At 42.2% G+C, this 15240-nt stretch overlaps 1 long non-coding RNA gene across 1 annotated transcript; it reads left to right on the plus strand.

The window, feature by feature from the left end:
- The first annotated feature begins 684 nt into the window (after window positions 1–684).
- Window positions 685–10950, plus strand: LOC126187562 (uncharacterized). Its single transcript, XR_007537756.1, has 2 exons — window positions 685–968; window positions 10704–10950. It is a non-coding gene; the product is annotated as an uncharacterized LOC126187562 (long non-coding RNA).
- The last annotated feature ends 4290 nt before the right edge of the window (window positions 10951–15240 follow it).

Below are 15240 nucleotides of genomic sequence, written 5' to 3' on the forward strand. Positions count from 1 at the left end.
CAAATCTAGCAACACGATTACCTCCATAAAAAGTCGACGTTAATAGAAAACTTGACAACGTATTGGAGATTTGCAAAGCGCTTACAGCAATATGTATATTACCGATTCACATTTTTGCTTCCAGCGGGTTGAAAATGTTGTTCTTGGCCTTCAGAAATGGTGGTATTAGCCGTTCTGTCTACAGAAATGGCTCTGAGCACTATGGGACCTAACATCTGTGGTCATCAATCCCCTAGAACCTAGAACTACTTACACCTAACTAACCTAAGGACATCACACACATTCATGCCCGAGGCAGGATTCGAACCTGCGACCGTAGCGGTCACGCGGTTCCACACTGAAGAGCCTAGAGTCTCACGGCCACACAGGCCGGCTTTATAGTCTACAGAAAACCGATTTACATAATTTACAAGTTCTCTGCTATTAAATATCTTTCGACTGTTAACAGTGAATTTTTGATGGTGGGTAATCCGTTTCCAAAATGTTGCTCAGTGTGGCGAACAAGACGTACATGTTCCACATTTATAATACAGGATCCGGTGTCTCCAACTGCAGCAAAATGCTCGTCTCGGACAAAGTGAGCAAAACAAAGGTTGGGCACTTCTCCCACCACATCACCTAGCGTGCGGAAAACGCCGCAACGAAACAGGTTCGTTACGCACCCTTCTTTTTGTGTCCACGGCTTATACCGTAACGCAAAAATTTGCGCCACAGCTCCTGGGGTTTACCCAACGGAAGTGATGCGTCTCGCCTCGGGTCCCCACATGTTTTGAACTTATACTTCAAGTATAAAAGGAAAAAGAAACACGCCCGTCATGCGTTGATGCGTTTCTGCGGTTGCTGAAGTTTCTGCTTGAAGGTCAACCTCTATATTACGTTCCGGCGTATATATACGGCGAAAGGTTGGACTGGAAACAGAGAACAGGCATCAGCGACGCAGGATCTGCCCCAACATGTTTAAGTTACTGGTAAGCGACATTGCCTCAACCTCATTGCTTGAGGATTTTTGTTTATTGTATTACATACTTTCTAAATGTCTTACGCGTGTTTGGTGCTAATTCATAACAGAAATATCCCAAGTGTTAAACGACATTTTCGAAACAGAAAACTGGAATCATTAAGCGAGTGAAACGGACAGCGCAACACGTCAAATAAGATGTCATCGCAGTCCCCAAACTTCCCGTACATCATTGTTCTGCTTTAATTCTCAGTTAACGTAACGATTTTGAATTCAGTTTCAGTCGTTTCGGACTTTATCGGTTCGCTTCTACCAATACTTCCGAAGCCTGTGTAGGATGTTTTCCTAACGACGAAAAGTTCTTTGGGTTCAGTGTATTCTTTAGCAAGAAATTCGTGTTCTTAGTAAGTTAGTGTATTATATAACTCCGCTTCTGACACGTTTTATTTTATATCAGTAGAATTCGTGGGAGAAATGAAACATTTTGCGTTCTGCAATTTCTCTGTTGTTGGTCTCTGAATGTTTCGTGACAGGTCTTGTCTAGAAGACTCTAGTCTCAGTGGACATGGAGAGATCTGGAATTTCAATCACTGCACTTCTCTTAAGAATGAACTGGATATTTACTTGTATAACATTAATTAATTCTTTCGTAGCTGCTTCGTGTAACAGCTACATGATCATAAATGAAGAGCTTACCCACAATTTCTCACTTTTCGTTTATAATTTTTCGCAATCATATAAAAATATGGTCGGGTTACATGCACCACATTTTAGAAGCGACAGTTAATCATTCTTTTCAGAGAAGAACTAAAATTTTTTGCTGGTTTTATGTTCTGTTGTCTGCATATGCGTGTTGTTATTAGCCAAGATTCTTCGTTGTTTTAACCACTATGAATCGTTGTCGATACGAAATGTGACACATGTTTCGACAACTCTGTAGGGAACCAAGTTTATCAACGAGTAAGAAATTTACTATACATTCAGTTTAGCCGAAACAAATGATGGTGCTTTTTCTTTATTCAGCGATAGGAAAACAATAATGGGTTCGGTTAATAGGTAAAGCATTGTATGTGTAATACGGTTCATACTAAGGTATGCTGAGAAGTAACGCGTCCGAATATTATATGTAAAAACTCTTAAAGATTTAAAAATAAAACCAGCTTTATTAACGTTCTTCATCTTTATTCCTCATATTTATTTCTCCTTGGCGACGAACACATTTCTTCCAACGAAAGACCATCTCGTTAATACAAAATTGTTAAGGCTTTCCTGGTCACTCGTTGACAAACTGCCTATTGGGTTCTTTGGTCGACGTTCGTCTGATGATTTTTTTGACGTTTCGCCAGGACGAGTGGCTGGCATCGTCAAAGCTTCACCCTCCATAGCTGGTGGTGAACTGGAGCCGAGCTCAAGGCTGCAGTCTAATTGTACCTGGCGCGCCAACGTCCGAGGGTTTCTCCGCGGTCTTTTCCGGTACGGTTCTCCTCTTGCTACCTGCGACGGTCGTTCGCTGCAGTACGGGCAGCCAGGATCCGTTTACCTTGAGGCTTTCTTCCTTCTTGTTGAAGCTATTCCCGTGTTTTTTATATTTCTACAGCTTCTCGGAACAAGCGGGTGTGATAGTTCTTCTCTACAGCCAGAACTTCCGTGTCTGCGAATTTTAGTACGTGGTCGGTCTCAGACAGTGCGTGCTCTGCCACGGCCGATTCCTCCACCTGCCCCAACCTGCAATGTCGCTTATGTACTTTGATCCTGGTGCTCACTGATCGTCCAGTCATTGCGACAAAAACTTTTCCGCATGTGCATGGTATGCAGTATATTCCCGACATTGGAAATGGATCCCTTTTCTCCTTTGCCGATCTGAGACAGTCTTTGATCTTATCTCTCGGTCTGAAAATCGTCTTTGGGCGGTGTTTGAGCAATACGGCCGATTCTGTCCGCCACTCTGGGAATGTACGGCAGAAAGGCTGTACCAGAGATTTCTTTTTCTGATCTGTCACTTCACCGAGTGTTTGGCTCTGTTACACTTCTAATATAACTTGTGGAGTAACCAGTGCTCCTCAGAGCACTTCCCAGGCGTTGAGTTTCGTGTCTGCGGTTAATACTGTCACTGTAGAACGTTTGACTTTGCTGGTGGTGAACTGGAGCCGCTTTATCACTATAAAAGTGAAGTCCGCGAATGTGTTCATTAAACTTTGCAAACATAGGGCCAATTCGGGACCCTTTGTAGAACGATGAATGACCCCCAAGGCGTCACATAGCTGCAGGTGCCGCAGCGTTCCTGAGTGGTCTGGCGTTGTTATGCTGAAGAAGAAGGTGCTCCATCTGGAGACGAAATCTTCGAACTCGAAACTCGATTACAGTATGCTATTTCTCACATGCCACCATGTTACATGCTACAATTCGGAGCCCTCTAAAGGCAGAGGGCTGCAGATACGTAGACATGAAGAATAAAGATGTGGAGCGCTAATAACGTTTGTTTCATTCAAAAATATTTAAGAGTTTTCGCGTAAAATAATTCGGAGGCAACACTTTTCAGCACGCTCTCTTATTTTCAGTGCTAATCATTCCCTCTTTGATTGCTGACACACCATGATTAACGAATAATACTTCACAGTGGAGCTAGAATTTCTGAAGTTAACAAGGAACAGACCTGGTTCTAAACCGTGATTTACCGTTTGCATCGTAAGACACAAGTATACTGTAAACAGAGAACATTTGTTTCTACATTATTCTGGAATGTGTTTATTTTCGTTACCCCTATCCCAGAAAAAGGGTGGTTAGATCATCCTTTCAGTTATTAAATGCATTCATTCGTTTGTCCTGTCCTGTAGAGGCCATAAAGGATAAGAACACTACGTTATGTGAAACGAGTTAAACTATGTATCAACAAATGACAAAAGACGAAAAACTCTTAGAAGCTTAATCTGAATACGGTATTAACAGCAAGTTTTGAATCTGTTAAGCCTGTGACATTTGCAGTTGATCGAGTTAGAAAGACAGCTGCTTCTATGGAATAACCTGTTGCCTTCTTCGTTATATTACACTGATCATGTTTAACCGCTTTTGATGGCCTAATATTTACTTGATATTCTTTGTCGTCTCTTTTTCGACTGGTTTGATGCGGGGCTGCCGCGAATTCCTTTCATGTACCAATCTTTTCGTGCCACTGTAGCAAATGGAAACTACATCCTCAATTATTAGCTTGATGTATTCCAATCTCTGTCTTCTCCAACAATTTTACCCTCTACAGCTTCCTTTAGTACACGTCCTGAAATGTAGGCCCAGGATGGGTTGCCTTTGACGGGACGTAGAATATCATCGACCAACTGCTGTGCTGTGACGGTGCCGCATATGACAACCAAAGGGGTCTGTTATGAAATGAAATGGAACTACAGACCATAACTTCTGGACTGCTGGTATCCCACCGCAGTCCAGAGCGTCTCCAGACACGTCTTCGCTGGTTATCGAGGTTCAATTCGAAGGGGGACTCATCACTGAAGACATTTATATTCCAGTCAATGAGATCCCAGGCCGGTATCTGGAGATGGCCCGACAGTGGTGGGATATCAACCTACCTGCCGCTCACCATACGGCCAGACAACCAGCAGTGATGGTTGGGGGAGCCATTTCTTCTCATAGCAGGACCCTTTAGGATGTATCCTCGGTGGCACCATTACAGCAAAGAAGTACGTCGACGATATTCTGCACCCCGTTTTGTTGCCCTTCGTGGCAAGCTATCTTGGGCTTAAATTTCAGCAATGTAAAGCCCACCCGCACATGGTGAGAGCTTCTACTACTTTTCGTGCTTGCCGAACCCTACACTGGGCAGCGAGGTCGCCGGATCTCGCCCCAGTTGAGAACGTTTTGGGCTTCATTATGTGCAGGGCCCTCTAACCAGCTCGGGATTTTGACCATTTAATTGAAAACAGTTTGGCACGATAGCCCTCAGAAGGCACACAACAATCAATGCCAAGCCGAATAACTGGTTATATAAAGTCCAGAGGTGGATCAACGCGTTATTGATTTGCTCAATTTGTGAATCTCTTTCTCTTGAATAAATCATCTTATGTTTCTAAAATAGTTATCATTTGTCTGTCTGTACATGTACTTCACATCTAACGGTTTCCATCCTGTTGAGATAATTCCTTCGTGGCACAGCAGAGGAATTTGCGGCAGACTGCGTTGAACCAGTCACGAGACTAATGACAAACAAACTTCATATTACGGACTGCCGCAGAGTTTTATTTTAGTATTTTCTTCTACTATGGTCTGACGATTGTTATTACGAACGTGTGCGACAGTATTGTCAATAGAGATCATTTGCTTAATATTGTTAACAAAACTTGCCCACAAATCGTTTATCAATATGCCCTCGTGTTAAATAACGTACGACGCTCCGAGAAACCTTCGGACAACCGGAATGCTGTCAAAGTCTGACAGTCATTCGTTTGAATTAAGACTGATAATATTTAGGTTCACGAGTATATGTACACGTAATTGTTAAACGAATGATGTGGAAGCTTATTCAATATATGACTTAAAAATTTTAAACGGCGATTTCAGTAATGAGTTTGGGACAATGGCGGCAGAATCTGTTATTGATGATGGCTGGTTCAGTAAAGGAGCACTGTGAAACATGAGACAAAAATTCCTTCTTCTCTGTTTTCTTTTGAATATACGTCCATTGGAGCGCATTTGGCCTAATGAGACGTTTGGTTAGAGCGTAACTAAGGCGGGAATGCTTATCCACCCCACCAGTGCATGGGAGAGTAGGATAAACGCATGAAAACAGCATGAAGTCGAATCGAGACAGCAATGTAACGTTACTGTTCTCACAGCTTGTCTGAGCTGTGAGCACAGTGAGTTGCCCTTCGTATACGATTTTTTCCTAACTGCCCATTCCACTGACAGAGCAAGATCATCGGTTGACACACTTCCTTCCCTGACCACCTGCATCATGTACTTCGTGCAACAACATTTTGCTGTCAGTCACAACAGTTAATCTATGTGGGGTGCATGCAATAACGGGACCCCCTCAGCATGAAGAAATCGAATGATAGCACGCACTTCACGCTTGGCAGGAGACTATAGTGATCTAGGCATCTTGAGACGTTCACTGCGTGCTCAGAACTGAAAAATGCGTTGTGACGCGATAGATGGGCATACAACAGACACTTTACAACACTTCTGCACCAAGCATCATCGGATTTACGTTGTGGTTTTAATTTCGCGACCGATCAGATGTAGTAAAAGAAAAAATAGCCCTCGTAAATACTACCATCCAACGGCAGTAGTTTCCTCAACATAACAACACTGTCAACGAAATAATTTTACATTCTTAACCAACCAAAGTGATAAATTGTTTATGTATGCTGAATACCTTAGAGGTCGTATTACGCTACATGTCGGCACTACCTGAATCCACTTTCTTTTATGGTGAACATTCAACATCCAGTATCGTGTACTGGCTTCTGTTAGTAAAATTTTCATCGAGATAATCAGACTCCATAGGATCATATCCTGTTCATCAGCCGGCGATGTGGCACAATGTCAGAAATCTACCTACCCACTTGCATCTACTGTTTGCAAGTTACCGTGTACTAGGTGCATTCAAGTTCTAAGGCCTCCGATTTTTTTTCTCCGGACTGGAAAGAGATAGAAACATGCACATTGTTTTAAAATGAGGCCGCGTTCATTGTCAATACGTCCCAGAGATGGCAGCACCGTACGGCAGATGGAATTTTACCGCCAGCGGCGAGAATGAGAACTGTTTTAAATACTTAAAATGGCGACGTTTTCCTTACTAGAACAGCGTGCAATCATTCGTTTTCTGAATTTGTGTAGTGTGAAACCAATTGAAATTCATCGACAGTTCAAGGAGACATGTGGTGATGGAGTTATGGATGTGTCGAAAGTGCGTTCGTGGGTGCGACAGTTTAATGAAGGCAAAACATCGTGTGACAACAAACTGAAACAACCTCGGGCTCACACAAGCCGGTCTGACGACATGATCGAGAAAGTGGAGAGAATTGTTTTGGGGGATCGCCGAATGACTGTTGAACAGATCACCTCCAGAGTTGGCATTTCTGTGGGTTCTGTGCACACAGTCCTGCATGACGACCTGAAAATGCGAAAAGTGTCATCCAGGTGGGTGCCACGAATGCTGACGGACGACCACATGGCTGCCCGTTTGGCATGTTGCCAAGCAATGTTGACGCGCAATGACAGCATGAATGGGACTTTCTTTTCGTCGGTTGTGACAATGGATGAGACGTGGATGCCATTTTTCAATCCAGAAACAAAGCGCCAGTCAGCTCAATGGAAGCACACAGATTCACCGCCACCAAAAAAATTTCGGGTAATCGTCAGTGCTGAAAAAATGATGAAACCATGTTCTGGGACAGCGAGGGCGTAATCCTTACCCATTGCGTTCCAAAGGGCACTACGGTAACAGGTGCATCCCACGAAAATGTTTTGAAGAACAAATTCCTTCCTGCACTGCAACAAAAACGTCCGGGAAGGGCTGCGCGTGTGCTGCGTCACCAAGACAACGCACCCGCACATCGAGCTAACGTTACGCAACAGTTTCTTCGTGACAACAACTTGATTCTTTATGCTCCATACTCACCTGACCTGGCTCCTAGTGACTTTTGGCTTTTTCCAACAATGAAAGACACTCTCCGTGGCCGCACATTCACCAGCTGTGTTGCTATTGCCTCAGCGATTTTACAGTGGTCAAAACAGACTCCTAAAGAAGCCTTCGCCGCTGCCATGGAATCATGACGTCAGCGTTGTGAAAAATATGTACGTCTGCAGGGCGTTTACGTCGAGACGTAACGCCAGTTTCATCGATTTCGGGTGAGTAGTTAATCAGAAAAAAAATCGGAGGCCTTAGAACTTGAATGCACCTCATATGAATACGGCAAGCAATGTTTCTCAACACTGGTTTTGACGCGAAAACGTCTCTACGCAGGATTCAGTAATCGTCGGTCGAACTTCCTAGTGTGATAAAATACCGTCAGATTTAAATCGGCTACGAGACTAATAATGCGTAACAATGGTTGCGCTTGGAGCACGTGTTCGTCGCGCACTACCTGTTTCGTCTGTGACGTCATCGAACCAGTCAAAATGTATGCATGTAATTGCTACGAATGAGCTTCCTGTAAATTCGTTAGCTTGTTTGGAGCGGAAACGCTGTTTAACAATGACAGTAGTTTCTGTATTACTTTGAAGACGTTGCGGAGGGCTACTAGGATTCGAAGTGAGACAAATATTCCATGGAATATGAGTGGTCGCGAAATGGAAATCTCAGTGAAATCAAAAATTTTTGAATTTCAACAGTTAGTTAGAACTTCCAGCTATTTCCCCACATAGTCGCCGCTGATACTGACACGTTTGTCGTAGCATTGTATCAAATGTAAATCTGTTAAAGGGACATTGTATGTCCGATGCCACCAATGTTAAATTATCGAATTTTGTGACCCATTATCTCGGAAACTTTTTAATACACCAAATTACAATTTTCCACAATTATTGAATGCACCTTTCTACAATTATTACTAAAATAGTATTCTGGGGCATGTTATTTTTTTTTCAAACACTCAAGTTTTTGACAGTATTTTGTAAATAAATGAACATAAAACAACTCAGGATATTTTAAGTATTCTAGTTCCATATGTGTTGAATCTCACACTTGGCATGCTGTGAAAACTTCATGTCTCTACCTTCAGTACTGTGTTAGAAAACCGGTCATTTATTGCAAAAAATGTAGTTGAGAGTTATTGAGGTATAAAACTTTTTTATTGCAAAATCTTATACAGACTAACATTTCTGCGTCTTTTATGCACTAGAATTACCCTGACCCATAGTCTGTGTCTTCTTCAGTGTCACAACAGCCCAGTGCTCCCCTCCTCATTTTCTTTATTGCTTCTTTTGTCATTTGCTGAGCAGCTAACTCTGCTTCACGTACACGAAGCTCATCCAGTTCCCAGAGTCCTTTAGCTGTGTTCTGTCCAAATCATAATGCTAACTTCTCCAGAACCTCATGTCCTTCATAGTTCCCACCATTAAAAGTTATTACAGCATCAAAGACTGCGAACTTTAGAGTCTCAAGGCCAACTACTACATTTTTTGGAACTCAGCACCACACAGCATTATTGAAGGACTCATTCACATTCTGGGTCTTCCCATATAAACATTTCTTTAGTAGCTCAGGATTTGCCAAATCCCTGTAAATAGCTTTGATTGCCTCCATTACTGCGAAAGGAAGAGAATGTTTATGTATAAATTCATGCACGGTGCCAAAAAATTCAGCTTGCCTGTATTTACACCAAGTGTTTGGTGGATGTGGACACAAAGCATGACATGGCTTTTTATCGGTTGATATTCGATGAACAAATGTGCTCCACACAGCTCTTTTCATCTTCTCTAAATTATCACAGTTATTTCTGATGGTCTTCCCATAATACTCCTCTAATTCATCAATTCCTTTGTCTGTTAGTCTTCCAGCACATTTTATTGTCTTGCCATCAGAGAGACCACCACAAAGACAGAAAATTATCACAGTTATTTCTGATGGTCTTCCCATAATATTCCTCTAATTCATCAATTCCTTTGTCTGTTAGTCTTCCAGCACATTTTATTGTCTTGACATCAGAGAGACCACCACAAAGACAGAAAGAGACTGTTTCAGAAAGAACTTGTGCAAGGATTTGCAGATCAGTAATGACGTTGTCCATAATATCATTACTTTTACCAGTGTCACTGTTTCTAAAGTTACTTTCGTTTTCGATGCACTAGAGGGGCACGTGGTCACCTGAGAAACTTTATCGTGGTTTCCTTCACTGATATCACACGTGTTTTGATGTACTTCAGAAGAAAATGCAGGTCTCACATATCTGTTACCCACAAATTTGCGTTACTTGAAGTTATTTTTACGCTTAGTCATTTTATGTGTCGTATAAAAAGCAATAGAAATTAGCTTACTAAAGAACTAGCCGACAATCACTCTACTTTCAACGGAAACTATTATCAGAAACAAAGGACTGATTTGTTTATTAGTAATGACATATTCTGGGACGTAGCAGTAGGCACAAAACAAAGCAATTCACAGCCTTCTAGATTGTGCAGTTCCCGATGTATGACTGCTCAACTGTGGTAGTATATGTGTAACCGCGAAATTTGACAGTCACACGCCAACATTCAAAATATTATTTGAAGGTCTCACAATTATCTTATTTTAATGTGTTGTATATCAAAATGTTCAGGAAAGTCCAAAGTACATTATGGAGTAGGAAACAGAAAATGTCAAATTTCAACGAAGTTCACATACAATGTCCCCTTAACAGAGTCTAAATTAAAATAGCGTAATAAAAACTTGTGTTATTGTTGTTGTTGTTATTGTTGTTGTTGTATGTCTACACAAGCCTATACGCAAAGTAGAGGAACACGTTTCCTATGTGACACCTGTCAACTCGTTTTAGGCCTTCATAGTATTGGCTACAAAACGTAATGGTCCTACAACATTCACTTGGAGCGTACCTGAAGTTGATTTTACATCTGAAGATTTCTGTGTGTTAAATAAATAACACTTTTTTCATGTGGAACAATTGTCTGAGGGTGCTGTGTTGTACGAGAATGAGAATATAGTGTAGCTGTAGGACCAAAGTTCAGGTTGCGTATAGGGATGTGCTTTGTGAGGCCACGACTTGCGTGCTTGCTAAGACAGCGACTTGTGTTGCAGCTTGTGATGTTGCTTCTGGCAGCCGTGGTGACCGTCGCCGTCGCCCAGTTTGGAAGGGGCGGCTATGGTGGCGGAAGAGGCGGCTATGGAGGTGGAAGAGGCGGCTATGGAGGTGGAAGAGGCGGCTTCGGAAGAGGCGGCTATGGAGGTGGAAGAGGCGGCTACTACAGGGGATAACAGACCGCTCAAACTCTTTTCCTGTACACAGCGTCTGTTCTCCTTCATTAAATGTCTTCTTCATCCTCAACGACTGTATAATATGTGGAGCACTAAATATTACCAAGTCCTGCTATCCTGTCTAACACACCAAAACTCATAAGGGTCCATCGACAGTGATATTGCCCGAGTACCTCTGGAAAAACATGAATGGATTTTTGTGTGTTTGTTTGTTTACCGCCTTGTTATACTCTATTTTGGTTTCTATTGGTTACCCAGTGACGTTCCATAGACAGCACTCACTAATTTTAGTTGATGGAACATTTAGAGAAAAAAATTCAGTACCCTACATGATCCTAAAATAATTGTGTAAAATATCATACTTTACTTTACTGAAAGCGTACAACTCAGAACTATTATGGTAACTATTATTACTTCCGTGCCAGGACGGTATGCATTTGACGTTAACAGAGAGTTCTGGAAGAAATTTCCCAGAATATTTGATGCTATCGTGTCAAGATACTAGCCAGTTGCATGAGGGAAAAAAATCTTTTTCACTTCACTAAAGACAATACACTGTATGGGAAATAAAAATATTTTCTATCGCAAAGTTCACAGTGAGTTGATGAATATAGCTGCAAATTTAGTGGCAAGTTGATTTATCTCTACTGCTCAGTCGCTTAGTGTACAAACTGGATTATATAGTCGTCATTCGTGAAGAATTCAACTGTAGAAGGGCGTCATGTTCCATATTTTCTGGTACATATCGTTACTAGCCGTCAGTCTGCATCCCAATACTTCTAGAGCCAATGAGATACACTAATTAGGTAAAGCAACGTTCAGCACTGTAACAGCTTCTATGTGTCAACATTACGCATTTACACTTTACCAAAGATCCCCCAAACAAGTAATTCTTGTTATGGCTTATCATTATTACTTATACGTATACATATTTCAGTACTCGTTTATCACGGTGTAAAAGTTATGACAAAACGATTATTGTAGCTGCGGAAAGAATAGCGTTTAACATGTTTCTGCACATACACGCTGACTCAACGCATAAATGTGGAACACTGGAAATTCTGCTACAACAAAAACTGTTTATTTATATATATTTCACCTACATTCCCAAAATAACTTGAATCCACTTACCCTACCGTTAAATTTCTCTCAAGAACAAGCAAAAGACAAGTAGAGACGAAACAACAATACAGAGTGTAGCAACACTATGTCCACAAACGTCGAAGGGTTGTAGAGGGTGTCATGAGAAATCAGCTGAGGAGTCCATTTCCGGTAATGTAATCCAACGATCCTACAGGGCGCTGAAGTTATGAGAACCAACAACTGACACTAGAGCGCCACTTTGGTAGTGGCGTGAGTTTTTGCTCTAATGGAGAATCAGAAATTTCCGTATTTGGCCCGGTCATATTGAGTCGTAATATGCGTTAACTACTGTCCAACAACACATGCTTGCGGTCTGTCACCGGCCATTATGGCCGAGCGGTTCTAGGAGCTTCAGTCTGGAACCGCCTGACCACTACGGTCGCAGGTTCGAATCCTGCCTCGGGCATGGATGTGTGTGATGTCCTTAGGTTAGTTAGATTTAAGTAGTTCTAAGTTCTAGGGGACTGATGACCTCAGATGTTAAGTCCCATAGTGCCCAGAGCCATTTGAACCATTTTTGGGTCTGTCAATGTACAAAAATTGGTTTGGTGCCGATGGGGATGCCAATCGGTAGGCGTTGTCCCGGCGTCATTGTATACCGTTTCCAGTTTGGGGTTTCTATGCTCAATGCATTCTTTGAGACACCGCCTACAGCCTCTCGGCATCGTTTTGTCACTACATTCTGGATATGAGGTAGTTTTCTGTGGAAGGAGAATAAGTTTAAAAACGGAAAAGTAATGAAACCTCCTAATCAGTGACCAAATAAACTACACCTCGCAGCGTAGGACCCAGAACATGATGTTCTACGAGAAGCATTAAAACACTACGATTTCGAATCGATTCAAGATGTCTCCAGTTTCAGTAGGTAAAGAGTTACGAAATTCTGAAAGCCCAATGTCTGGTTTTGAAAACGGATGCCTGATAAAGTACGCCTTTGAACTGTAACACTCTCTCGTGTACAAAGTTACGACATATCAATTTATATATGAACACTATGAGACTACAACAATTAGCTAGTATGATCTAGAGAAGGAAATACTTACTTCACGGAACTCTATCATAATGGGAAATGGAAGTACACACCTCAAAAAAAGTTTGGAATATCATAGAGTTCACCAAAATGACTTCTTATAAGAAACTTACTGTGGTTCGTACAATAACTTGTTAACAAAATAAACATAATTCATTCTGAAAACAAGCCGGCCACTGTGGCCGAGCGGTTCTAGGCGCTTCGGTCCGGAACCGCGCGACCGCCCCGGTCGCAGGTTCGAATCCTGCCTAGGGCATGGATGTGTGTTATGCCCTTAGGTTAGTTAGGTTTAAGTAGTTCTAAGTTCTAGGGGACTGATGAACTCAAAGCCATTTTTCTGAAAACAAGAACGATGTGAGTTAGTTACAAAAAAATAATTACAAACCAACGCAGGTTCTCTTCTAAGAGTACATCTTGAAAATAAAAACAACGAAATATCTTTATCTCATGATGAGGATTATCAGTCTTTAGTAGTGAGTACGTCCTCCCCACACACGGGTGACTTCTTCCACTTTGCAAGGCCTGCTCTGGACGAGGCCATCGAGTTTGTCTTCGGGTATGAGGTCCCACTCCTCAATGGTGGTTCAGTAAGCTGTGCAATAGCCACGTTCAACAGCTCCCATGCATTCTCAGTTGCATTCATGTCTGGGGACTGTGCTGGCACTGCATTCGGTTGATGTTGTATGTTTGAAGATACCGAGATACTACTAGACAATCGTGCGGTCTTGCCTTGTTATCGACTAGGATGAAGTTATCACAGACTTCACGTCTGTGGGGTCTTACAATCGTCTGTAGGACCTCTTGGAGGTGTCGGGGACCAATCAAATTGCCGTAGACGGGAATAAGAGGGGTCCGTCGTCCCATCATTATTGCCGCCCAGAACTCGACACTTCCACCTGCAAACAGATGGACTTCCTGCACGTGTCGGCTTTCCTGGTGTCGACTAGAGCTTCTCCAAGCCCTAAAACGTCCAGTGTCCCGCCGCAAACCAATCCTGGTCTCGTCAGTAAACGTAACATACAGTGTTAATGTGCAAGAGCCCACGTCCTTCGATTGCTTCGGTTCCGTTGATTCAGTGCAAAACGTCTCATTGGTGTTCTGGAATGAAAAATACACTAATGCAACCTTCTACGTACTGTTTAGTCTAACAAGGGGACCCTCCATACGGTAAATCACGGATTTTTATGCACTTCAAATATGTTGTAGAGGCACTTACCCTGAGTATCCAGTTTTTTAGCGACGGGCCTTGGCTTTCGAGAAAATCGATTTTGAAGTGCGTTGCGGGCTATGTATACCCGTAACATTACATACGTTCCGAGCAAGTCAGCATAGCGCAGTAGGTACCGTGTTCGAATCCTGCTACCATTTTTTTTTGTGTATGCTAGAACCGTCCGGAAAATTTGGTCCTAACGTTCAAAAACGAGAAGACGAATTGACTGGGAAAAACAGAAATGTAGTCATGTCCTGCACGAAATCCGGGAAGTTTACGAAACTTTTGCGTTCTGTAATTCTTCCGTACGTGGGACAGAAAAATTTGTTGTACATTATCGATTCGTGGAGAGGTCAAACCGATTCAACTTTATCCGATATTGAATAATGAAAGGAAAGCGAGCACCCACCCCAAAAGTGGTCCCACCAAAGTGCACTCCTTATTACCAGCCATGCGATGTTTATTTTTACCGGCAGGTGAAAAACTTCACGAAAATTATTCAGAATGCTCCCGACTTGTTGAAAGTCAATAGAGGGACCGCTTCTAGGGAGGATTCGATAAAATTACATTCGGTAATCCTCCATCAGCGCACCTAATTTTGAAAGTATGGTTAGATACGCATGGTTCGCATTGAAATTAGCGGATGAAAGACAAATCTTTTTGAATGTGAAAGAATGCGCGGCGTGTCGTTGTGGCAGCGGTATGTTTACATCAGTGGGAAACGGCCACAAAGCACTCCAGTAGCAAACACCGTCCACTATATGGTCTCTAACTGGATAATGCATGAAGTGACTGGGTCAATGAGACCTCTAGAATCGTAGACTACAGTTTAAGATAGTATTCCATACTTTTGTTGAGCAATGTAGTTAGTTGACTTCCACGAACAAGATTAATCGTAAAAACCATCTGAATTTACAATTAAAACTTGTAAACAATGGTGGTCAGATCGCCATTCTGTGTAACAGGCACTATTCACA

This window comes from Schistocerca cancellata, chromosome 5 (assembly GCF_023864275.1).
Source record: "Schistocerca cancellata isolate TAMUIC-IGC-003103 chromosome 5, iqSchCanc2.1, whole genome shotgun sequence".
Lineage (NCBI taxonomy): Eukaryota > Metazoa > Arthropoda > Insecta > Orthoptera > Acrididae > Schistocerca > Schistocerca cancellata.